The following is a 27629-nucleotide window of genomic DNA, read 5'->3' as shown; positions in this document are numbered from 1 at the left end:
AGACCTGGAAAATGTTTTTTTTCTTTTTTACTCGACTGTACTGCTCATGGGCTGCTAACGTGCCATAGGATATTTCTTTTTTATCTTGTTTGCAGTGTCCTCTGGAGTAGAGCCACACATCATGAAGATTTATTTATTATAAACTGTTGGTCCCAGACAACTACTCTGTCAGATTAAAAGGGACCTAATGTGAGTGGGCACGTGATCTGTTACCTTTAAATGTTAATCCAGATCAGACCTGGGTAAGCCGTCAGCCGACCACTTATATTTATAGATACAGACTGTCTTCTTAGCTTTCTGCCTCCTTGCGTGTACCCAGAAGACCAGCGATGCAAGGGGTATATAGTGGTAGTGGAATAATGCATAAGATACCACAATGTAACGAGTTTTTCTATGTGGAAAGGAAATCTAGCCAACCTGTGCACACATGCATAATATACAAATTAATAAAGGGATTGCCCCTCCAATAAGTTAAAACAAAAAGGCAGCACTATCTAAAACGTATTATAGTGCTGCGTTTTTCGATGTCTGTCTAATTATCCTCTAATGCCTGCCTGCTGCAACTCTTAAACAAAAATGAACCGAATCACTTTATTGACTATACTCAAATTATTTCTTTGACATGGCCCTATTTTACGTAGAAACCCGAGCAAGACAGTGTATTGACCCAAAATAACTTGGTATTTTTCATTAATCAAATGGAAATAACCTAGCTGTGAACGTACATTTAATTTTCGCCACAGTGCAGTGGTGTCTGCTTTCTGATATACTCCATGTGCACCTTGCGTTCATCATTTGCGGTAGCTATATAGTGGTGTTAGGAGCACATTTCAGATGTCACTAACACAGCATAGTACATTCTTGAACAATTAGACCACATCATTCCAATCCCTCTGTTACCCCTTTCTCCATCTTGCCCCTCTGACCTAAGCAATTCTTTCTTAAACCACTTTACCTGTCTCTCCCCCCTAAAGGGACAAGTGGCCATATGTACGAACACTTTTTCCCATAGACACAGAATGGGTAAAAACCTTTGTTACATCTGGCCCAAGATACCATACAACAGTTCTCGCCCTAGAAAGCCTCAGGTTTTTGGCTTGTGCTGTCCACGACTAGATGTCATGTCAGTGGAATCACCTAATGCAGTGCTCCAGTGCTATCTGACTTTGAGCCTCCTCATCAAAACGCCATGACTTTTATTGATACAGGCGGCCAGTGCTCCCCGATTGCCACCCAATGTGATACAAGTGTTGCAGAGAGCATTGCAGCTCAGTAAGGCGCCCACATGCAAAGGGCAGCTGTCATATCTGGGTACGGCTGGTGCAGAGTGGTGTTTGCAGGGAGTGGTTTCAAGCAGTCTGCCAGAAGCGGATCTGGGACAGTAAAGGGAGAAATAGCAATAAGTAAAGTGAAAGACAAATGTCTGTTTCTCAAACTACCACAGACTGCTCAGTTCTCTTATCCCTTCTTGAGTTGAACGTGAACCGTCAGTGCAGAATAGTGTCTAAAATCGCACCCACTAAGTCAGCCTGACACCTACTCTGGTTGTATAAACTTGATGTAGAGACACCAAAACTGACCATTTTTGTTTTTTGCTCATAGCAACATGTTTGTAAATCTCTCTATTCATCCTGCAAAACACGATAAAGGGACAAGTAGAATAAAAGCAGTTAGCACCCTGGGTGTACGTTGGGAGCTGGACAGCCAATGAGATGGCTCCCTTTGTGCACTATACATATTGTTATAGGCTCGTTCAAGAGGCATTCTGTGGTTCCAGCTGGCCCCAGCCTAACGGCAAGCAATGGGGGCGGCAGGAAGTAGACCAAGAGGTGAATCTCACCTGACATAGGAAAAAAAATGCTTCACTCCCACGGCCTCCTCCTCCCTCCTGCACGGTAGCAGCTATTTCAGACATGTCGGCCCTCCAAATGCATTGATAGTATACATAAATTTGCTTTAAAAAATGTTTTAACTGCTCTGTGTCAACCTGACTTACATTTCCCTTCAGCAAGGGAGGTCCTTAAACAGCCTGATCTGAAGTGGGCGCTGTGAATGAGGTAGAAGTAACAAATAATAGAGAGATTTCAGCTGCTGCTGTGCTACCTGTTTTGAGTTATGGCGTTGCTAATAGCCTTATTTGTCTTACCTGCAGGACAATGATAGCTGTTAATTAACCCCTACTTGTTATGTGCTGTCACCTGTGGCTCGGGCCCATAACTGCAGGCAGAGCTTTTAGCAGCTCTTACTAGTCGCAGGTTGGGACACTAAAGTTTAAAGTTTATTTGGAATACTAACATTTTGGGAGCTCCAATGAAGATAACTGCTTGTGTAGGCCTTCTTCAGTTCCAACATTCAAATGCTTGACTTTCTGTTTCTTCCTGCAAAATTGTTAGTCTTTGTGGGTGACAGTTTTTGATTAGTAAATATGTTATATTAGGGGTTCTTTTGGGTGTCGAAGCTGAGAAAATAATTCCTGTAATGAGACATAACAGGTGTTGTGTGTTAGAAGCAGTGGCGGTCGGCAGCTTTGGGTGGGAGGGGGGCGGGCGGGAAGCACACACACGCACACAGATACACACACACTCATTCTTTCAAACATAGAAACGCATGCACGTACGCACATCCATTAACAGCACTCATAGCATTCAAACATGCACACACGCACCAAACATTCATTTTAAAAGTTCACACACGCTCATTTTGCACACACACACACGCACGCACGCACGGACATCCACTAACAACACTCATAACATTCAAACATGCACACGTGCACCACACACTCATTCTTTCACACACACACGCAGGCACACACATCCATTAACACTCATAACATTCAAACATTCACGCACTCACCAAGCATTCATTTTCAAACATCACACACACTTACCTTCAGCCTCGGAGGTCTCAGGAGGGTTGGGACTGCTGCCTTCTCTCATTGGCTGACCTTAGGTCAGCCAATGAGGGAAGGCAGCAGTCTCAGCCTCGTTACAGACTGGGATGGGATCAGTGAGACTGCTGACCCCACCCCACTCTGTGACAAAGTGTCTCTGATTGACACTCGCTCTGGGCGCTTCAGGGCTTTAACCTGAAGCGCCCAGGTCAAAGTCAATTGGTGACGCTTTCCTCGTCACCCAGGGGAGGGCCTCGAGGCACCTTTGCTGAACTGAGGAGGTCACGCCCATAGGAGCTGTGACCTCCTAAGCCCAGCAAAGTTCATCTCAGGCAGCCAGGAGTCTGCGCAAATCGCACATCTCTCACTCCTGGCTGCCTGAGCTGAAAATGAAGAGTGTCTGTCAGGCTGACCTTTGTTCAGCCTGCCAGACACTCTACATGAGGGGGAAAAGGTGGGGGGCGTGGCCCCTCTGCCCTAAAGGACGGGCTGCGCCTAGTTAGAAATCTTCTGGGCAAACTGCAGATCCAGTCCTTCCAGGCCCTTGATGTGTATTTACCCCTCGAGACAAGCAACAATGGTAAGGATCAGTTGGAGTGGTTCGGTCATTGTCAGAGGAAAATCAGATCATCTAAGTAATAATTGTGGCCAGTTGTCCCCCATAAATGCACCTTTGTGCTCAGTGATAGTATTATAGATCTTTAGTATTTAACAAAGTCCCAAGAGAAACCAGTTCTTTGTATTTCCCCACTCTTAGGTGCTTCATTTTGATAATGCTTCCCTGTGGTTTGAACTCCCTTAGAACAAAACACTTAGTTCGATGGCATCTGTCGCTGTAGATACACATGGTATGCATGAGCGCGGGACCGAGTGACTCCACCTTCTGTGCTCATTGCGCATGGGCGTCGACTCCATCTTCGATTGTTTTCTTTCCGCCATCGGGTTCGGACGTGTTCATGTCGCTCCGAGTTTCGGAACGGAAAGATAGCTGAAGACGGAAGATTTTCGACGGTATCGTTGCGATCCGGTTAGAGATAGACACATACGACGACGCGTTGAACATCGAAGCGCTTCGGTGCCCTTCGGGGTAGATTTCGGCACCCCGTCGGGGCCTAGTCGGCCCGACCGCGTGGAGGACAACGCCGATGGATCGGACCCCGTTTCGATTCTGCCCCGAATGCCACAACAAATATCCTTATACGGACCTGCACTCGGTCTGTAATCTGTGCCTGTCACCCGAGCACAGTGAAGAATCCTGCGAGGCCTGTCGGGCGTTCCGGTCCCGAAAAACTCTGCGCGACCGTCGAGCGAGAAGACTGCAGATGGCGTCCACGCCAAAAGAGCGTCGACAGTTCGAGACAGAAGAAGAACAGGAGGAATCCTTTTCCATCCAGGATTCAGACTCCGACGAGCTACACTCTACAAGAACTGTGAGTAAGACGTCGAGATCAAACCTTAAAAAAGGAAAGAAGGCCCAGGGGACGCCACTGCCAACCGGCCATGGCTCCACCCAAATTCTCGGTGACCAACAATCGGCACCGAAAAAGGCCCATTCAGTGTCGAGATCGTCCGACTTCGGTCGAGACACCGGCACGCAGCCTCCTCGGGACCGAGAGAGTGCTAAACAGAAGCATCGACACCGAGAGTTCGGTGTCGACACCGATCGACGCCGAGACAGTGGCGCCGAAGACCATAGAGGCCAAGAATTTTCGGCACAGAAAAAGAGGAAGGTTACCTCGGAGCCGAAAAAACAATCGACAGGGCTTTCGGAGCCGAAAAAAGCGACACCAGACCCTGTTTCCGGCTCCTATACCGAAGAGCATTCTATGTCTTCTCAAATGAAGAAACATAGATTTGAACAAGAACTGCAATCCACTGACGTGGATCACACGCAAAAGCGTATCTTTATTCAGCAGGGGACTGGGAAGATCAGTACCCTTCCACCTGTCAAACGAAAGAGAACGCTTCAGTTTACTCCTCAGCAACAAACAACACAAAAGGTAACACCTCCTCCCTCGCCTCCACCTGTAACTCCGGCTTCGCCAACTTACACCCCATCACATTCGCCAGCTCACACCGCCATGAGCCACGACGACCAAGATCAGGATGCGTGGGACTTGTACGACGCACCAGTGTCTGATAACAGCCCAGACACATACCCAACTAGGCCATCACCACCGGAAGACAGCACAGCCTACTCACAAGTGGTGGCTAGAGCAGCTCTATTCCATAATGTGGAACTACACTCGGAACAAGTAGAGGATGATTTTTTATTTAACACCCTCTCCTCAACCCACAGCTCCTACCAAAGCCTGCCGATGCTCCCAGGCATGCTACGCCATGCAAAGGACATTTTCAAGGAGCCAGTTAAAAGTAGGGCAGTGACGCCTAGGGTGGACAAAAAGTATAAGGCGCCTCCTACGGACCCTGTCTTCATCACCTCTCAGCTGCCACCAGACTCTGTGGTGGTAGGGGCTGCCAGAAAACGGGCAAACTCACACACTTCTGGGGATGCACCTCCCCCAGATAAAGAAAGTAGGAAGTTCGATGCAGCCGGGAAGAGGGTTGCTGTCCAAGCAGCAAACCAGTGGCGCATCGCAAATTCACAAGCGCTGCTAGCGCGATACGACAGAGCCCACTGGGATGAGATGCAGCATCTCATTGAACATCTCCCAAAAGATCTGCAAAAAAGAGCAAAACAGGTTGTTGAGGAGGGTCAAAACATTTCCAACAATCAAATACGCTCCTCCATGGATGCAGCAGACACGGCCGCAAGAACCATTAATACGTCGGTTACCATCCGTAGGCACGCATGGCTCAGAACGTCTGGATTCAAGCCAGAAATTCAGCAGGCAGTGCTTAACATGCCAGTAAACGAGAAACTTCTGTTCGGTCCGGAGGTCGACACAGCTATAGAAAAGCTCAAGAAGGACACTGACACTGCCAAGGCCATGGGCGCACTCTACTCCCCGCAGAGCAGAGGATCTTATAACACCTTCCGCAAAACACCTTTTAGAGGAGGGTTTCGGGGTCAGGCCACACAAGCTAGCACCTCACAGTCCGCACCGCCCACCTACCAGGGACAGTACAGGGGAGGTTTTCGGGGCCAGTATAGAGGGGGGCAATTTCCTAGGAATAGAGGAAGATTTCAAAGCCCCAAAACCACTACCAACAAGCAGTGACTCACACGTCACTCACCCCTCCCACACAACACCAGTGGGGGGGAGGATACATCAATATTACGAAGCATGGGACAAAATAACTACAGATACATGGGTCCTAGCAATTATCCAACATGGTTATTGCATAGAATTCATGCAATTCCCTCCAGACATACCACCAAAATCACAAAATTTATCAAAATACCATTCACAACTTCTAGAGATAGAAGTTCAAGCACTACTGCAAAAAAATGCAATAGAATTAGTACCAAGCACACAAATAAACACAGGAGTTTATTCACTGTACTTCTTGATACCAAAAAAGGACGAAACACTGAGACCAATTCTAGACCTCAGGGTAGTAAACACATTCATCAAATCAGACCACTTTCACATGGTCACACTACAAGAAGTGTTACCATTGCTCAGAAAACACGACTACATGACAACCCTAGACCTCAAGGACGCATATTTCCATATACCAATCCATCAATCACACAGGAAATATCTAAGGTTTGTATTCAAAGGAATACATTACCAATTCAAAGTATTGCCTTTTGGTTTAACAACCGCTCCAAGAGTATTCACAAAGTGCCTAGCAGTAGTCGCTGCACACATCAGAAGGCAGCAAATACATGTGTTCCCGTATCTAGACGACTGGCTAATCAAAACCAGTTCGCTCACACAATGCTCAAACCACACAAATCAAGTCATACAAACCCTCTACAATTTAGGGTTCACCGTCAACTTTGCAAAATCAAACATTCTGCCAAGCAAAGTACAGCAATATCTAGGAGCCATAATAGACACGACAAAAGGAGTAGCAACGCCAACTCCACAAAGGATCCACAATTTCAACAGGGTCATTCAACACATGTCTCCAAACCAAACAATACAAGCAAGAACAATACTACAGCTCCTAGGCATGATGTCCTCATGCATAGCCATTGTCCCAAACGCAAGACTGCACATGAGGCCCTTACAACAGTGCCTAGCCTCACAGTGGTCTCAAGCACAGGGTCACCTTCTAGATCTGGTGTTGCTAGACCGCCAAACTTACCTATCGCTTCTATGGTGGAACAGTATAAATTTAAACATAGGGCGGCCTTTCCAAGACCCAGTGCCACAGTACGTAATAACAACAGATGCTTCCATGACAGGGTGGGGAGCACATCTCAATCAACACAACATAAGAGGACAATGGAACATACATCAAACAAAACTGCATATAAATCATCTAGAATTATTAGCAGTTTTTCAAGCACTAAAAGCTTTCCAACCAATCATAACCCACAAATACATCCTTGTCAAAACAGACAACATGACAACGATGTATTATCTAAACAAACAAGGAGGAACACATTCAACGCAGTTAAGCTTGTTAGCTCAAAAAATATGGAAGTGGGCAGTCCACCATCAAATTGGTCTAATAGCACAGTTTATTCCGGGGATCCAGAATCAGCTGGCAGACAATCTCTCTCGAGATCACCAGCAAGTCCACGAATGGGAAATCCACCCACAAATTCTGAACACCTACTTCACACTCTGGGGAACACCACAAATAGACTTATTTGCAACAAAAGAGAACGCAAAATGCCAAAACTTCGCGTCCAGATACCCACACAAGCAATCCCAAGGCAATGCCCTATGGATGAACTGGTCAGGAATATTTGCTTACGCTTTTCCTCCTCTCCCTCTCCTTCCTTACCTAGTAAACAAATTGAGTCAAAACAAACTCAAACTCATTTTAATAGCACCAACGTGGGCAAGACAACCCTGGTACACAACACTGCTAGATCTGTCTGTAGTACCACACATCAAACTGCCCAACAAACCAGATCTGTTAACGCAACACAACCAACAGATCAGACACCCGGACCCAGCATCGCTGAATCTAGCAATCTGGCTCCTGAAATCCTAGAATTCGGACACTTACAACTTAGCCAAGAGTGTATGGAAGTCATAAAGCAGGCCAGAAGGCCATCCACTAGACACTGCTACGCAAGTAAGTGGAAAAGATTTGTTTGGTACTGCCATCATAATCAGATACAACCACTAGAGGCAACTCCAAAACATATAGTAAATTACTTGCTCCATTTACAAAAAGCAAAGCTAGCCTTCTCTTCTATTAAAATACACCTTGCAGCAATATCTGCATACCTGCAAACTACATATTCAACTTCCTTGTATAGGATACCAGTTATCAAAGCATTCATAGAAGGGCTTAAAAGAATTATACCACCAAGAACACCACCTGTTCCTTCATGGAACCTAAACGTGGTTCTAACAAGACTCATGGGCCCACCCTTCGAACCCATGCACTCTTGCGGAATACAATTCCTCACCTGGAAAGTTGCCTTTCTCATCGCCATTACATCTCTAAGAAGAGTAAGTGAAATTCAAGCGTTCACAACACAAGAGCCTTTTATACAAATACATAAAAATAAGGTCGTCCTACGACCTAATCCAAAATTTTTACCAAAAGTTATTTCTCCATTCCATCTAAATCAAACGGTAGAATTACCAGTATTCTTCCCACAGCCAGATTCTGTGGCTGAAAGAGCACTACATACATTAGATGTCAAAAGAGCATTAATGTACTACATTGACAGAACGAAGAACATCAGAAAAACTAAACAGCTATTTATTGCATTCCAAAAACCTCATGCAGGTAACCCAATATCAAAACAAGGTATAGCCAGATGGATAGTTAAATGCATCCAAATCTGCTACCTTAAAGCAAAAAGACAACTGCCCATTACTCCCAGGGCACATTCAACAAGGAAAAAAGGTGCTTCAATGGCCTTTTTAGGAAACATCCCAATGCAAGAAATATGTAAGGCAGCCACTTGGTCTACGCCTCACACATTCACCAAACACTACTGTATAGATGTGCTATCCGCACAACAAGCTACAGTAGGTCAAGCTGTATTAAGAACTCTATTTCAGACAACTTCTACTCCTACAGGCTAAACCACCGCTTATGGGGAACTAACTGCTTACTAGTCTATGCATACCATGTGTATCTACAGCGACAGATGCCATCGAACTGAAAATGTCACTTACCCAGTGTACATCTGTTCGTGGCATCAGTCGCTGAGATTCACATGGACCCACCCACCTCCCCGGAAGCCTGTAGCAGTTCAGAAGTTACCTTCAATTTTTGTACATTTGTATATATATTACTTAATCCTTTAATAGGTACATACTTACATTTTTCATTGCGCGGGCACTATTACTATAGTACAACTCCTACCTCACCCTCTGCGGGGAAAACAATCGAAGATGGAGTCGACGCCCATGCGCAATGAGCACAGAAGGTGGAGTCACTCGGTCCCGCGCTCATGCATACCATGTGAATCTCAGCGACTGATGCCACGAACAGATGTACACTGGGTAAGTGACATTTTCATTACTTCACTCCACTAGCTGCCCAGTACCTGCGCGACCCCATAGCTCCTCACAGGGGTCTTGGCAAATTAGGGGACTCTGAATCTTGCTCCAGGCGTTGAGCAGATTTCAGTGTCTGAGTAGAGATCTTTCGATTGCTTTAGCCTTTGGTTTTTCAACCCATCTTCCTCCACTCTCCTTTTAAACTCCCAGTTTCCTCAGGTTTTGTCTTTAATGCAGTCCACTAGTGATATTTCACTTCCAGGCCCTGGGTGCACTTTTTACCATATACTAGTCACTTATAGGCAGGGCCACTGGAATTATGCGTCAGGAGAAGGCCAAATTATGCAGCAAGGTGGAGTAAATTATGCGGCAAGAATACCCACATTATGCGGCATAATGCGGCACATTTTGTAAAAGTATAACTTTATTATTTAATCATTTTTATACTTGTTAACACTGTATGGAATTAGTTGCACACCATTAGTACCAGTTTAACACCCAAATATAGCAATAAGCAACAGAAAGGTGACCAGAACAGCTTTGCAAAGGGCCTTCCACTGCGCTGCAACACGTATTGCTGCAGCCTTAGTCACTTTTTAACCTTTTGAGCTGCAAACATTTTTTTGTTAAAATCAACAGATTATGTGGTATATGATATCTTATGTAGCAAATGCCTCAAATCTTTAATTATGTGAAAATTGTCGCAGCCGCACAATTGCATAATTCCTGTGGCCCTGCTTACAGGCAAGTTAAATACATCAATTAGCAACATGCCAATTCGACCATGTTATGGAGAATGAACCAGGACAAAGCAGACAGGTACATGTTAAAATCTGCCCTGAAGACCCTACCACTAAATGATCCTGGCCATCTAATGTGCCCCGCTGGCATACTGCATTGATGCCAGCACCAACATAAGCAAAGAAATCTTTGCCACTGTGAAAGTTTTTCACCTTACCATCGGCCACCTCCAACTTGATCACCCCCTTGAGGGACCTCTGCAGCAGTCCCTCACAACTCTTCAGCAACAAACTCACTGATATTTACATCAACTTCAGCCCGCAACAGAACCGGACAGACCTTGGCCTATATTCACTCCAGAAGAAACCACCAGCACCATGAAGTTCATCCACTAAGGGGCCCCATCGGACCCCTGCCCCACCACCCTTACTTCAGAGGACTGCAACCCATCAGTGCCATTCTCACATCCAGTCTGAATGCATCCACCTCTTTTGCGACCTTCCCAGATGATTGGAAATATACAACTGTCCTCCCATTGTGGAAGAAACCCTTTGTGAACCCTTCAACACTTGCCAACTACAGACTGATCGTCCCTGCTACCTTTCTCAGCCAAGGCTTTGAAGAAACTCATCAACAGACACCTCAATGACCACCAACTACGTATCGCCACTTAATCTGCTTTGAGATCCAACCACAGCACAGAAACTGCCCTTATCACTGCTACGGAAGACATCAGTATGACTCTGGATAGAGGAGACACAGCAGACCTCATCCTCCTGGAACTGTCTGCAGCATTTAACACAGTTTCCCTCCCCATCCTCACCCAACTCCTACACAACATTGGAATCCAAAGACACGCACTCAGATAGACCTGCTCCTTTTTTGACTGGATGGATCCAGTCAGTCAACATCACACCATACACCTTGGTTGCCCACGATCTCATCTGCAGAGTTCTGCAAGGCTCCTCCCAGAGCCCAACCCTTTTCAATGCATATATCTAGCCAGCATCATCCGCTCTCACAGTATCAACATTCTATCCTAAACTGATGACATGCAACTCATTCTCTCTCACTCACTGATACGACGCCCAGTACCTGGATAAAGTTCAGGGCCTGCATGACTGAAATCACTGACTGGATAAAGAGCACCTGTCTAAAGCTGAACACCGACAAGAACAAAATCATGATTTTTCAGAAGAAGACATCACCGTGGGACTCCACTTGATGGTCAACAGAGATAGCAGCGACACCCACTCCCACCGCTCAAGCCAAGAACCTGGGGATCATCATCAACAGCAAACTTGACATGACCTCCCAAGTCAATGCCCTCGCCGCCTCATGCTTTCATACCCTAAAGATGCCAAGAAGGATTTTCAAATAGCTCCCAAACAGCACCCGGAAAACCGTCATGAATACCGGGATCAACAAAAAACTCACCAGAAGGCTGCAGACCATTCAGAACTTGCCAGCCAGAATCACTTTAAACCTCCCACTCCTGCCTCACATCACACCACACCTAAAGCAGTTACACTGGTTCGCTTGCTAAAACTAGCACATTTTAAACTACTCACCCACACGTTCAAGGCAGTACAAAACACTGGCCCTGCATACCTCAGCTCATCTGGACTCCTACCTGCAGAATTACCACGCATACGGAAAACCAGATCTGGTGGTCGAGCCTCTTTCTATATCGCTCCTAAAGCCGGGAACGACCTGCAGCAACACATAAAAGCCTCTTCCTCACTTCCTGAATTCTGCAAGAAGCTGAAGACCTGGGCAGGTGTGCCTAGGCTCACACCTGCTGAGTGCCAGGATACCCTCCCAGGTGATAGTGCGTTCTACAAATCTGCATAAAATAACATGTGTAAAGGAGGAGCACAGGCACCTAACAGGTTTAAAACTCACAGACTTCTAAAGTCAGAAAAAATATAGGGTCCTTAAAAGGCGAAAAAGATGGAATGACCATGCAGAAAGGGTGGATTTCCTTCCAGTGTTATATGACTTATATCACATGCACAGTACCTCGAGTTTAATTTGCATTTATAAAGCATTTAACCACTACGTATCATTTAAAAGCATCCAGGATAACTTAAAAAGCTAGGTACAGTTTTTCTGTTTTAGAATAGATTCCTATCTATCAGTCCTGAGTTTTTCACACTTGTTGTGAGAACGCATATAAAGCAGGTACGACATAGTACATGTACTCTGCAAGGAGGAGATGTTTTAGCTATTAAAGTCCCATCACGTCCATATCAGTCCCAGTTTGATTTTCTTTTCCGACTCAACTCTGAATGCCCATATTTAGGTATTTTTCTTTATGCCTTTAGCTGCTCTTCCATAGTATCAACTATTGGGATGTCCTCTTCTGAAGGTGGCACACAACTATACAGGCATAAATGAGCTTCACCTGAATCTTTTGAACATGTCTGTAGACACATTAGGGATGGAAGCAAGCCATCTGTTTACAACTATGTAGTGCCAAAACAGAGAAGACCTTTATTAGTATAAGTGGTTAATTGTGTTGCTGATTTGCACTGGAAGACGATATAGACATTTCTGTTGAGAGGAGCCGCAGGAGATCCTGAGGCTGCAGTAGATGTGTGATAGTGTGCTGGAGCACTCAGAAGGATTAGTTGTTTATTCTAGTACGTGAAGATTGCTGCCAATTCCATTTTATGTGTGACTTTATAGCCTTTGGATCATGGAGCCACTTCTTAAAATTTGGAGTTCCGTGAAGTGCTGAACCCTAGTGTACAATGGTGAGGCATACATTAACCTCCTGCCACATTGTCAACAGCTTGTTTGGTCACCTTGAGCTCTGATTTGGAATTGCATGTTTTTACTTATATGCTGAAGGTGAGGTTGGCTCTAAGGCGTATGTATGTAACTGATCCTGTGATGAGTTCCTCTTTGAAGTGCCGCTGTATTTCACTCATTAATAGAATGTGTGGAATGCATCTCTGATGGCTCTTGAAATGTGACACAAAACTGGTGACACAGTGAGAATAAAGGGAAGATGATTTGAATTGGACTGAGTCTCTGTGAGCTGTAGTAATTGAGGAATATCCTGCCAGTACTTGTACATGACGCTCTGATGGCGACAGGGGTGAGTTACGTCTTTTATAGTTTCGTCACTCTTTTAGAATGAAATGGATTTTACCACACATCTTCACACAACAGTTCCTGATTATAATTTGTTTGTAATTGAAGGAAACAGAAGACATGGCTTAATTTACTATTTAATTCCTTAGTACTATGGTTACCGTTTAGAGTATTATTAATCTTGCAGACTTGTTTTCAAAGATGTCTCTGAGAGCTGGTATGCCATTTTGCACACATTAAAAAGTGGCTAACAAAAAGACTGTGTTACTCAAAATGGCAATCACGGCATGGTTTTGGGACCCTAATGAGACATGTGGTGTTTGGGTCCCATGAAACAGCCTGCGACTGGGTCGATGGCTGTGAGAACCTGCGTGGGGCATCAAGGAACCATAAGAAAGTAGTAGAATCCTTGGTACTGCTTTTTCGTTGACATTTGTTTATCTTACATGGACTGTGATATTAGCACCCACTCGGCCTGCAAAGTGAAGGGGATTAAGATGGCACTCTGACTGTCACTTAATGACTGATTTACTTATATGGAATATCTCGCTTCCCTGCCATATTGGCACTATGTCAAACAATCTGGGCTGTGCTACTTTCTTAAGATAAATGGGGGATGGGCCGGCACCAGGGTGAGCACTCTCATTTTTCAGTTTTACTTTGCCTTACTGGAGGCAACACTCCCTGTCCCTAGTGCTTTCCTGCTGTGGGATAGTGGTTTGTGGATTCCTGCCTTTTTGACTGGAACGTTACAATGGATTTTGTGTTTCTTTTCTGTGCTGAGTTGTGTAGTTTTGTGGAACATGGTCTATTGGTACCACCATTTTTTCTGTGTGCCTTGTGTGGGGAACGCTTTTTGTTTTTTGTAGTCACCTCAGGCCTCGTTCCTTCTTGGGGGGGGGGGAGGTGGAGGATGTGTGTGTGTGTGTGAAGGAGGTACGAGGGAGTGATGGCAGTGATGCATTTCTTTGCTAGTTCGGTTCAGGTGGCGACACTGATAGCACACTGGTGGATGTTGCAGCCAACTGGGATGCCTCGTGATGATATTTTGGTACTGAAGATATGGCATGCACAGAGCATATAGTGACCTGGAACGTCAGTGGTCCCTAAATGTATCCTGAAACGCACAGTATACTTTTGCACATAAAGGCACAGTTGCTCGTTTTTTTATCTTCCTACAAGGAACACACTTCAATGCAGAGGAATATTGAGAATTGTCAAAGAAAAGGTGTGGATAGTTATTTTTTTCTTCACATTCGTCTCATTCTATGGAACATTCCCAGTGGTGCATGGTGTAAACTTCCACCCAAGTATGGTTCTTAAAGTTTAAAATAACAGGTGTGTGTTTGTACGTTCTAATAATTCTTATTTCTGAAATCTGATGTGTGAATAGTGAGTTTATGAGTAGGAATTTGTTTGACCATTCACTGCTGTTGATTGAGTACCATTGAGATAGACCCTGCATACAACCCAATTGGTGATTCCAGGTGAGGATGCTGGATTTTAATTGGATCTCTGCACAAGATACAGTTGCCCCATGTTGACAAACTGAGGTGCGGAATCCTCTGGAACCCCAAATTGGGAAGCCATAACATAGATGTGGAATTCCTATCGCCCAACGACCGTTACATATTGGTTGGGGTCAAGGGCAACAAGTTTTCATGTTTATTTTGTCCTTGGGACAAATGGGCCAAACCCCATGCAGCGCAAACCCTTTGGCTGCCAGTTTACTGCGAAGGGAGCTGTCTGCAGTTGAGGTAATATGTGTGTCCGTATGTTAATGCAGTTCAAAATTGTATATATGGTTCATTAATGAAACCCTTCATTATTAGGGTGAGTGCTGTAAATAAACAGTTTAAGGTAACACTGCACTACTGACAGTGGTTCCAGAAAAAAAAAGTGTACACATGTTTGAAAAGTTTAACAATATGAGGCTAAGTATAATGCTCCCAGAATGCTCTCTGGTTAGAGGCAAGAAGCTTGTAAGCAAGAGGGCTGATTCTTTGATTTCAAAATAAAATGTTTAGAAAAAAAATGCAAGTTGGAATAAAACGTTTCTCTACTAGGGCATTTTAGGTGCTATTTTTTTGAAGCGTCATTTAGAAAAATGTGTTGATGCATGCTAGTATTTCCCAAAAAATATTCCTAATGGAAAATCAGTGTAACCATTTTCAACAAGATTATGGGATGTGTGAAAATAAACAAGCACTGGCAAAGACAAACCGATCCCCAAAAAAATTGTGAGTCTTTTGGTATGGTCAATGCTTGTCTTGTTTTGACATGGCTTTTGTAACACTTTATTGTTGTGGGAGCCGCTAGGCCCTCACCATTGTAACAAACACTGAGAAAAAGAAAAAAAAAAGTTTTTGGTCTCAATAACACACATTGCCATCAGTGGCGTAACAAAAGCCCCACCACCTTCCTCCAGGGGGACCTGCTAGCTCAACACCTGCCCTGAATGAGTCTGAAGGGGACCCTCCATGTTTGTTGCAGGAGAGGGGGGGGGTATAGTTTTGTTACGCCATTGATTTCCAGAGTAGTTCCTGGCACTGAACAAAACTACTTTGTGGGCCAACATGCTCCTTGCAGAAGAGCAGAATGAGATCACTCACAGTAAAGCTAGCCAATAGAGACAGAAATAGAAGTTTAATAAAAACTCAATGTCTTTGTTAAAGCCAGACATAATTAGGGACCCAATTCTTAAAAAAAAAAAAAAAAAGTGCACCCATGGTATATGTCTTTGAATTAGTGGCTTTCATGAATTCACAAGAACTTGCGGAAGTAGACCAGGAAATCGTACTCCTTGAAAATATTTGTGAACTGTATTTTAGCACAAGCAAATATGCATGTGTAGATTTGTGAAAATCTATTGAGCGATTACAAGTTTACTTTCTCTCCAACCACTTTTTTCCCAACCCTGGAAGAACTTCTACTTATGCCATTGTCAGGAGGAAGTTTCCAACCTTTCTCTTTATGGGAAAAGATTAGATAAGAGCTGGTGAAAATCCTTAAAACATGCAAGTTAGTCGGTTTGCAGACTCAAAGTTATTCCAGCCTTGGAACTTTTGCTTATTGCTTCCTCCAGCCCCAGGATGTAGATCTACAGAAAGGTGGCAAAATAAGGGAATTGCTATAGTAGGGATTACAATTGCAAGTATTCAAGTCCTTCTATAGTAGTAGCCCTGGCATAATCAGAGAGGCTATTATAAGAGCTCTTACATAATGAGTTTGCTGCCATAATTTGTTGCCACACTACATGGCACCAAAGGGATATATAGATTTTTTTACTGGACAAGTAGATTTAAGAAGCAACCTGTCCCTTGGACAAGTAGATATTTTATTAAGTTCCACGCCCCTGCATTAATGTGGTGGTACATGAGCCCTCCTTCGGTGAAGTATCATAATATATCCATAACCAGCAGTGGTTCCTGCCTTAGATGTCCGATGATAATGGTGGGTTTCTTGTGGTATGGTCATGCCCAGTGGTAAATGATTATTGGAAAGATTCACTAAATCATCTCTGTGGTGTGGATGAGCAGATTTGTGGCTGTAGCATTACGGATGGTTGGAGTACTCAAGTCTACCAACATGTCATTCAAAGCCATTCCAATGCACTTCCTGATCTCTAAGGGAAATAGAATCTTTTTTGTCCCGGAAGTGTAGTTCTGGATTCTTCTGCCTATCAGTGTCTTTGCCTTGCAATCTGTCTGCTGCTTGTCTATAACGTAAACAGTAGCTGTTTTATTTTTTCATTCACTGTTAAGAAGTACTCTCCTCTCTCTCTAAGAAATACTTAGCCTTCTTATTAGCCAAGAAAAGTCTGCAGTTGCATAGACCCATCAAGGTTTTAAAACGATTACAATAAACTGGCTATTACTTCTGCAATGTTGTGCATCCTTGAGCATAGCAGAGACATGGTAAATAGTATCACAAAATCTTCGTCCCAGACAGAGTATTTTCACTGCATTTGAACTTCAAGAGAGTTTTATAATGCCTGTACAGGGCTGAAATAAAAATGAATACCCCAGTGAATTTCTACAGATAGATGCCCTCATTACGAGTGTGGCGGTCCACCACATTACAACCGTACCGGAGCCACCAGGATCAGACTGCCGGCAATGCCAGGTTGCCACCAGTCAACAGCCTGGCGGTCTCAGCAGTCGTAATCTGCCAAGGCAGCGCTGCCCTCCGGATGACGAGTCCCTTTTCTGCCAGCCTTTGTATGGCGGTCGGACCGCAATGCAAAAGCTGGTGGAAAGGGGACGTCACGGGCCCCCTTGGACAGCCCTGTTGCACTTTTCACTGCCTGAATTATGCTCAGTGAAAAGCACAACAGGTGCTGTCGCACCCAACGCACTGCAACATTGCCACTTGCTCGATTACAAGCAGGCGTCAATGTCGTGGTGAGTTTCCCGCTGGACCGGTGGGAAATTGTAATAGGGCCTGCACAGGGATGGCCGTATAGGCAGTCATCCCGATGCAGGACTTTGGTGGGCGGCAAAATCATAATGAGCCCCAGAGTCTTTAGTCATAATAAAGAGCTGGGATTTCTTTTCACTGACTTACTGACTGCTGGAGTATATATTCCTTTAATCACTTTTCATAGTTTTATTTCTTAGAGTGGACTACCTTAACATATTATACAAACTTGTTTTACTTGTAGGTTCAGGAGAAAGAGATATAGAATGTAAAGGGAGAAGGGAGCAAGAGAGTTGGTTCGTTGGAAGCAAAAAACGTAGAAGAAATAGAAATTAGAACAAATTGGCCTCAAGCAAGTGCATGTCTACCTTTTGCTTTTTACATTTCAGTACACTGTTGTGAAATGATGGAGGTTACATTTGTATAGCAAACAAAGAGATTAAGTGGCAGTACATTTCGCCAGTGACTTTTTTTTATCTAGCTGTGCTGGAATGTTGTGGCAGGAGCTCGTGGTGATCAGGCGATCTTATCTCTAGACACGATAAAGGCTGGTGGTTGTTGTCATAGGTCCCCGATTTGGCCTTCTCCCATTATTGGGGACAATAAGGTAACCATACTGATTACTTATTAAACTCATGGATCCTCCCTGTATAGTAGATAGGAAAGGGTTAGAATTTAAAAGACTTAACATTGGGTTGTATTTTTTTTTTTTGTACGTATTGAATTAACGCAGCTATTCTTTTCTTCCTATCAACAAGGGCCCTTGGATAGAGCAGTGTGTGTGACTAAAGTCAAAGACGGGATGGGACAATTTGAATGTCTGCTACACTGGTATCATTCACATTGATGTCTGGATTGTTTCCTTCTATGGCAGCAAAGCTCTCTCATATATATATGCTATTGAAGTTTAAAAGAGAAGCCATTGTAGTACCCACCTCCTGCTGGGGGTGAAGAGCGCCTGTTGCTGAACCCATGTTCCATTTTGAACTATTGCAACTCAGAGCACATGCTTGCCATATGGAGTTCATACTCTGTGTTTATAGTCTGGCCACTGGACTTATGTGACAGGAGGATTAAATTATGCATCAAGGCCTACTAAATTATGCAGCAAGAAAAGGCAAAATATGTGCCATAATGTCGGTGTGTGTGTGTGTGTATATATATATATATATATATATATATATATATATATATATATATATGTTCGATGGCATGTGTAGCTGCAGATACACATGCTTTGCACATCCCGCCTTCTAGTGTTGGGCTCGGAGTGTTACAAGTTGTTTTTCTTTGAAGAAGTCTTTTCGAGTCACGAGATCGAGGGACTCCTCCCCTTTCGGCTCCATTGCGCATGGACGTCGACTCCATCTTAGATTGTTTTCTTTCCGCCATCGGGTTCGGACGTGTTCCTTTTCGCTCCGCATTTCGGTTCGGAAAGATAGTTAGAATCTCTGAAAATTTGACTGCATTGTTTGCGTTCGGTATCGGGTTAGTTACAACAGATCGACACCGAATTTTGAAGAGCTCCGGTGGCCCTTCGGGGTTTTCGATCCCCTGGCGGGGCCTGGTCGGCCCGACCACGTGCATCTTCAAGGCTAATGGAACGGACCCCATTCCGCTTCTGCCCCGAATGTCACAACAAGTATCCTTACACAGATCAGCATCTGGTCTGTAATTTGTGTTTGTCTCCAGAACACAAAGAGGATACCTGTGAGGCCTGTTGAGCGTTTCGGTCGAGGAAGACATTAAGAGACCGAAGGGCGAGAAGACTACAAATGGCGTCGGCGCCGACAGGACAAAGACACTTGGAGGAGGAAGAAGAAACCTTCTACATCGAGGATTCGGACGAGGTCAATCCCGAAAAGACGCCAAAAACCGTGAGTAAGACGTTGACACACAAAACACACGGAAAGTCCAATAAAGCCCAGGGGACGCCACCGCCAGCAGGCCATGGCTTAACTCGGAAAGTAGGTGACCGACCATCGGCACCGAAAAAGGGCACGCATGTGTTGAAAGCATCCGACTCCGGTCGAGATACAGGCACAGAGCAGACTCGACCCCGAGAAAGCGGGTCAGAGCAATTTCGGCACCGAGAGGGCGGCACCGAAGCAAGTCGGCATCGAGAGATCGGAACGCCGAAAATTAAAAAAGTGGCGTCGGAGCCGAAAAAGACTGCCGAAAAAGTTTCTATACCGAAACATCCGGCCTCGGAACTGAAATCAAGTTCCTACACAGAGGAACAGGGACTGTCCTCACAAATGCAAGGACATAGGTTTGGACAAGAACTAGAGTAAATGGAGCCAGATTACACTCAAAGAAGGCTCCACATCCAAAAAGACACACTTCCCCAAATTCGGATGAAAAGAAGACTTGCCTTCCAAGAGAAAGACAAGCAGCCACAGGCAAAGGTGACAAGACAAGTAACCCCGCCACCATCTCCACCACGCTCAACACAACCATCACCGATAGCCACTCCACCACTGATGCAGTCTCCAACTCATACTGGAATGAGTCAGGATGATCCCGACGCATGGGATCTTTATGATGCGCCAGTATCAGATAACAGCCCAGACTGTTATCCAGCGAGACCGTCACCACCTGAGGACAGCACAGCCTACACACAGGTGGTGTCAAGAGCAGCGACGTTCCATAATGTCACCCTACATGCAGAGACTATTGAGGATGACCTTTTATTTAACACACTATCGTCCACACATAGCCAGTACCAGAGTCTCCCTATGCTACCTGGAATGCTAAAACACTCCAAACAGGTGTTTCAGGAGCCTGTGAAGGGCAGGGCCATAACTCCAAGGGTGGAGAAGAAATACAAGCCGCCACCAACAGACCCTGTATACATCACACAGCAATTAACACCAGACTCTGTGGTAGTAGGGGCAGCTTGCAAGAGAGCAAACTCACACACCTCAGGAGACGCACCACCTCCAGACAAGGAGAGTCGCAAATTCGACGCTGCGGGAAAAAGGTTGCAGCACAAGCAGCCAACCAATGGCGCATTGCCAACTCACAGGCATTGCTGGCGAGATATGATAGGGCTCATTGGGACGAAATGCAACATTTCATTGAACACTTGCCTAAAGAGTTCCAAAAAAGGGCCCAACAAGTGGTGGAGGAAGGACAGAGCATCTCGAACAATCAAATACGCTCTGGAATGGATGCAGCAGATACAGCTGCTAGGACAGTAAATACAGCAGTGACCATAAGGAGACACGCATGGCTGCGTACATATTCAAGCCGGAAATACAACAAGCTGTGCTGAATATGCCATTTAACGGACAGCAGTTGTTTGGGCCGGAGGTGGACACTGCCATAGAAAAACTTAAAAAAGACACAGATACGGCCAAAGCCATGGGCGCACTCTACTCCCCACAGAGCAGAGGCACATTTCGAAAATCACAGTTTCGAGGGGGGTTTCGAGGACAAAGCACGGAACCCACAACCTCACAAACAAGGCCCACTTATCAGAGCCAATATCAGCTGGATGTTTTCTGGGACACTATAAAGGGGGGCAGGTCCCAAAAAGTAGAGGAAAGTTCCAAAGTCCCAAAACTCCACAGAACAAGCAGTGACTTCGACGTCACAAATCCCCAACACATAACACCAGTGGGGGGGAGACTAACCAAGTTCTACAAACAATGGGAGGAGATAACAACAGATACTTGGGTCCTAGCAATTATCCAGCATGGTTATTGCATAGAATTTCTAAAATTCCCTCCAAATGTCCCACCGAAAACACACAATATGTCAAAACAACACATGGATCTTCTACAACTGGAGGTCCAAGCGTTGTTACAAAAACATGCAATAGAACTGGTACCAGTTCATCAGAGAGGAACAGGAGTTTACTCGCTGTACTTTCTCATACCTAAAAAAGACAAAACTCTAAGACCTATATTAGATCTCAGAACATTAAATATCTACATCAAATCAGATCACTTTCACATGGTGACACTGCAGGACGTAATCCCATTGCTCAAACAACAAGACTACATGACAACACTAGACCTAAAGGATGTGTACTTCCATATACCGATACATCCTTCACACAGAAAGTACTTAAGGTTTGTATTCCAAGGGGTACATTACCAATTCAAAGTGTTGTCATTCGGGATAACAACCGCGCCAAGAGTTTTTACAAAATGCCTGGCAGTAGTGGCTGCTCATATCAGAAGGCAGCAAATACATGTGTTCCCGTACCTAGACGATTGGTTAATAAAAACCAACACGCAGGAACTGTGCTCACAACACACAAAGTATGTCATAGAAGCCCTTCACAAACTAGGTTTCTCACTCAACTACAACAAGTCACACCTTCAGCCGTGTCAAGTACAACAATACTTAGGAGCAACAATCAACACAACAAAAGGGATTGCCACTCCAAGTCCACAAAGGTTACAAGCATTTCACAATGTAATACAGGCCATGCACCCAAAACAAAAGGTACAGGTCAAGATAGTGATGAAACTACTAGGCATGATGTCCTCATGCATAGCCATTGTCCCAAATGCAAGATTGCACATGCGGCCCTTACAACAGTGCCTAGCATCACAATGGTCACAGGCACAGGGTCAACTTCAAGATCTAGTGTTGATAGACCGCCAAACAAAAACCTTGCTTCAATGGTGGAACACTATAAATTTAAACAAAGGGCGGCCTTTCCAAGACCCAGTGCCTCAATACGTAATAACAACGGATGCCTCCTTGATAGGGTGGGGAGCACACCTCAACCAACACAGCATCCAAGGACAATGGGACCCTCAACAAAGACAGTTTCACATAAATCACTTAGAATTACTGGCAGTATTTCTAGCGCTGAAAGCTTTTCAACCTATAATAACACACAAACACATTCTTGTCAAAACAGACACCATGACAACTATGTATTATCTGAACAAACCGGGAGGAACACACTCAACACAGTTGTGTCTCCTGGCACAGAAAATTTGGCATTGGGCGATTCACAACCACATTCGCCTAATAGCGCAGTTCATTCCAGGAATTCAGAATCAGTTAGCAGACAATCTCTCTCGGGATCACCAACAGATCCACGAATGGGAGATTCAACCCCAAATACTAAACACTTACTTCCAAAGATGGGGAACACCACAAATAGATCTATTTGCAACAAAAGAAAACGCAAAATGCCAAAACTTCGCATCCAGGTACCCACAGGATCAGTCTCAGGGCAATGCGTTATGGATGAGTTGGTCAGGGATATTTGCATACGCTTTTCCCCCTCTCCCACTCCTTCCATACCTAGTAAACAAATTGAGTCAAAACAAACTCAAACTCATACCAATAGCACCAACTTGGGCAAGACAACCCTGGTACACAACACTACTAGACCTTTCAGTAGTGCCTCATGTCAAACTGCCAAACAGACCAGATCTGTTAACTCAACACAAACAACAGATCAGACACCCAAATCCAGCATCACTGAATCTAGCAATTTGGCTCCTGAAATCTTAGAATTCAGACATCTAGACCTTTCACATGAATGTATGGAAGTCATAAAACAAGCTAGAAAACCTACAACAAGACATTGCTATGCAAATAAATGGAAACGATTTGTTTATTACTGCCATAGTAATCAAATTCAACCCTTACACGCATCTGCTAAAGACATCGTAAGCTACTTACTGCACTTACAAAAGTCAAAACTAACTTTTTCATCCATTAAAATGCATCTCACCACAATTTCAGCTTATCTGCAAATTACGCATTCAACTTCACTCTTTAGGATCCCAGTCATAAAGGCTTTTATGGAGGGACTAAAAAGAATTATCCCACCAAGAACACCACCAGTTCCTTCGTGGAACCTCAACATTGTCTTAACACGGCTCATGGGTCCACCGTTTGAACCCATGCACTCATGTGAGATACAATATTTAACATGGAAAGTAGCGTTTCTCATTGCCATCACATCTCTAAGAAGAGTAAGTAAAATACAGGCATTTACCATACAAGAACCCTTTATTCAGATACACAAGCATAAAGTAGTTTTACGAACTAATCCAAAGTTCTTACCAAAAGTCATATCACCGTTTCACTTAAATCAAACCGTAGAACTACCAGTGTTCTTTCCAGAACCAGATTCTGTAGCTGAAAGAGCACTACATACATTAGACATCAAAAGAGCTTTAATGTACTACATTGATAGAACAAAACAAATACGGAAAACAAAACAACTGTTCGTTGCTTTTCAAAAACCTCATACAGGGAATCCATTATCCAAACAAGGCATTGCCAGATGGATAGTTAAATGTATTCAAACCTGTTATCTCAAAGCAAAAAGAGAACTGCCTATAACACCAAAGGCACATTCAACTAGGAAGAAAGGTGCCACTATGGCCTTTCTAGGAAACATTCCAATGACTGAAATATGTAAGGCAGCCACATGGTCTACGCCTCATACGTTTACCAAACATTACTGCGTGGATGTGTTAACAACACAACAAGCCACAGTAGGACAAGCAGTACTACGAACATTGTTTCAAACAACTTCAACTCCTACAGGCTGAGCCACCGCTTTTGGGGAGATAACTGCTTACTAGTCTATGCAAAGCATGTGTATCTGCAGCTACACATGCCATCGAACGGAAAATGTCACTTACCCAGTGTACATCTGTTTGTGGCATGAGACGCTGCAGATTAACATGCGCCCACCCTCCTCCCCGGGAGCCTGTAGCCGTTTCGAAGTTGATCTTCAACATTTGTAAATTTGTAAATATATCACTTTAAACCACATTATGTACATACATATTTACTCCATTGCATGGGCACTATTACTATAATACACAACTCCTAACTCACCCTCTGCGGGGAAAACAATCTAAGATGGAGTCGACGCCCATGCGCAATGGAGCCGAAAGGGGAGGAGTCCCTCGATCTCGTGACTCAAAAAGACTTCTTCGAAGAAAAACAACTTGTAACACTCCGAGCCCAACACTAGATGGCGGGATGTGCAAAGCATGTGAATCTGCAGCGTCTCATGCCACGAACAAATGTACACTGGGTAAGTGACATTTTCCATATATATATATATATATATATATATATGTCACAATGCAAAGCAGATAACAAGAATTAGAAATGCATTACCATGAGGCATGGGTAAATCTGCGTCATCTCCCTCCTTATCAGCATCAGACCGCCAGATCCCAGAATCGATTGTGGAGAGAGAGATCAATTATCCTCACAGGAAGGATGACACACCTCAGTGTCTTGAGCATGTCCAAGATCTGTGTCACTCCCCGGTCCATCTGGTCTCGGCCTCTTATACACTTTTAAACAAACCAGAGAGGAAAAGTCTAGAAACCCCCCCTCCCACTGAATAAGTTTATTATTAAAAAATGCTGGCTACTTCAGGTCGGTTTTGAAAAGAACACGTTGGGAATTGGCCAAGATCCCAAGGTGCCCTCTCTCAAAACAAAACTGTTCCCTGCGTACCATAAACATCATCCTAGTACATTCTTATTAGCCTAAGCCCTTGTTGAGAAAGAACATGCAAACACGCAGAATAAAAACATGAGCACATTGAATAACGTGGGCATGGAAAAATACTTGCAGCTTTTAACATGGCAGTGGCTAATGCTAAAATAAAGTCAATAGGCAAAATGAAGCTGGTGGTCACTAAGGTGATGGTGTGCTGCTAGGCTAAGTGCAACGTGGAGTCAGTGGTCAAAACACAAATATCTTTACACATTCCTAACAAATCTTCCTGCTAGGTGCTCGGTCTCGACTAGCCTAAGTTCCCTTATTTGGCTACAAGTCTGTAAAAGAGCTATTTTTTAAGCTACTCTGCCATGCGCACCAAACGATTTATAATACTGGGCCAGCAGCTCTAAATGGTAAAGTTGTGTTTCACAAGTCAGTGAGAGCCCGTCAATCTGTCAGTCAGGCCATTATTCACTATAAGAGAATCAGTAGAACTCATATGGGTGGGCCGCTTCTTCACTTATTTCCACTGGAAAGTTCTTCCTCTTTACTTACGTTCAACTCCTGATCTTTTGACTTTTCTTAAGCTGTTGAAGACGTAGCTATTCCCTCATTTTTTGTTGTTGTTGTATTTTGTGGACATGGGGTTTAGGCTGATGTGCTTTATGAGTATTATAAATATGAATATAAAAATAAAGATACTGAGCAAAGGAAAAAGAGGACCATGCACTCAGACTTGAATCTGTATAAGCTTTCAGTTTATTAGCTATACAGACACAAATATAGTTCTGGTACTGTGCAGAATCCCATCAAGATCCTCTTGCTATAGCATCCACGTGCTACACCTGGCTTGAAAATAAGTCTAAAGAATATTGTAGGGATATTTAACGAGGCTAAATGGATTCACCACACTTTCATAAAAAATCATCCACACAGTTGGCAAACCTGCCCTAGGGGTCTCCCTGAAATGCTAGATTGTATGTACATATTTGGACTAGTAGTGGCATAGCAGACAGCAACATAACACTGCAAATGAAAAAAGTAAAGGAATAGTTTATGGTAATGTGTAAGAAGGAATGTCCTACTTGCCAATGTCATGTAGGTAAGGTTTATTTTAAGTAGACTGGAAGGAATTAGCAACAGTAAATCCCACAAGCTTCTGCTAGCTTCCCTGAACCGACTCCTTTCAAAGAGCAACATTCTCACAACATGATCGGTGGACTGATATTCTTAACTGTAATTAAAAAATTCTGTCAGTAAGTGACGAAAGGCAATCTTGAAAACGCATGTATGCTGTATTCATAGGTGGGTACAGGTAGTCCTGGCCCCTTGATAGCGCTCATTGGGAAAAAAAATTGTCCAGAGATTTTTATTTTTGTTTTGTGTTTTTGTATTATTAGAGAAGTAATTTAGCTTGGGTAGGCATTGGTGAACTGGACCAATAATTATTATATTTTTTTGTCTTTTCTTGATGAAATTTTTAAAAACAGCAGATGTGTTGTGGTGATGATGTAATATTTAATTTACGATGAGACCTATACTCTTCATTTTTATATCAAAACATATGTTTTGGGAGTCACGTAGTCTTATAGAGACCAAAAATAACTCCTCGGAGCAACCCTTCTGCCATTTTCCATCATGGCGGCTCTTTAATGATGTGTTTTGACCATCATATTGGTTATTTATTTTAATATTGTTTTTGTTTCATGTTTTCTGTTGATTCAAATTTGTAAACATGAGGGAAGCAGGCGGTAGCAGAGGATCTTTACCTCCTGTCAGAGTGTTGCTGACTAAAAAATCTGAGGACTCCTTGAACAAAGAAAAATATGTGATATGCCACACTAATCTGAAAGAAAAGCTAACATCAACTGCAGCTGGACAGACAGGAGTTTGAGATGCTGCCGAAATTCAGCAAGACAAAGTTCACAAAAGATTGAAACTGATGGGTGAAGAGGATCAAATATTTTATTGTTGTAACAACAAGTGTTCCAGGTCACATACAATGGAAAAAAGCGTAGAATTTTTTTTGTCACAAAGCAGCAGAAACGAGTTAATCACAACAAGAATCTATATCTTCTGATAGAGCGACGACAAACTAACCCAATGCCCATCCACTTAGAAGATCGATGGCTACCCCTCATCCACTTCCAACAACTGATCAGAAAGCAGAGGATCTTCAATGTGTTACCTGTGGTTTAGCCAGAACAAGGGCCAAAGGGATTGACAAAAGAATAAAGGACCGAGTATGTACGTTCTTGCTGCCAAAATAATATCACAGGATGCAGTAAAATCCGCACGAACCATTTTAAGAAATGTCCAGAAAGTTTTAGATTTTGGTCTTAATGACAAATTTTGTGATGCCCCAGAGATCCACAAATCATGGGAGTCAACAAGAATGCCTGATGTTGTCTTAACATTTTTTACATCGTTGTTTAATATCAGCAAAACAAAACTGTTACAAACTA

The 27629-nt window shown here is 43.8% G+C and overlaps 1 protein-coding gene across 1 annotated transcript in view; it reads left to right on the top strand.

Moving 5' to 3' along the window:
* Positions 1-27629, top strand: part of NOL10 (nucleolar protein 10) — a 644646-nt gene that overhangs the window by 210419 nt on the left and 406598 nt on the right. The gene's annotated exons all lie outside the window — the stretch shown is intronic.

This window comes from Pleurodeles waltl, chromosome 5 (assembly GCF_031143425.1).
Source record: "Pleurodeles waltl isolate 20211129_DDA chromosome 5, aPleWal1.hap1.20221129, whole genome shotgun sequence".
Lineage (NCBI taxonomy): Eukaryota > Metazoa > Chordata > Amphibia > Caudata > Salamandridae > Pleurodeles > Pleurodeles waltl.
Note: the sequence above shows the minus strand (reverse complement) of the source record. Positions and strands in the feature narration are given on the sequence as shown.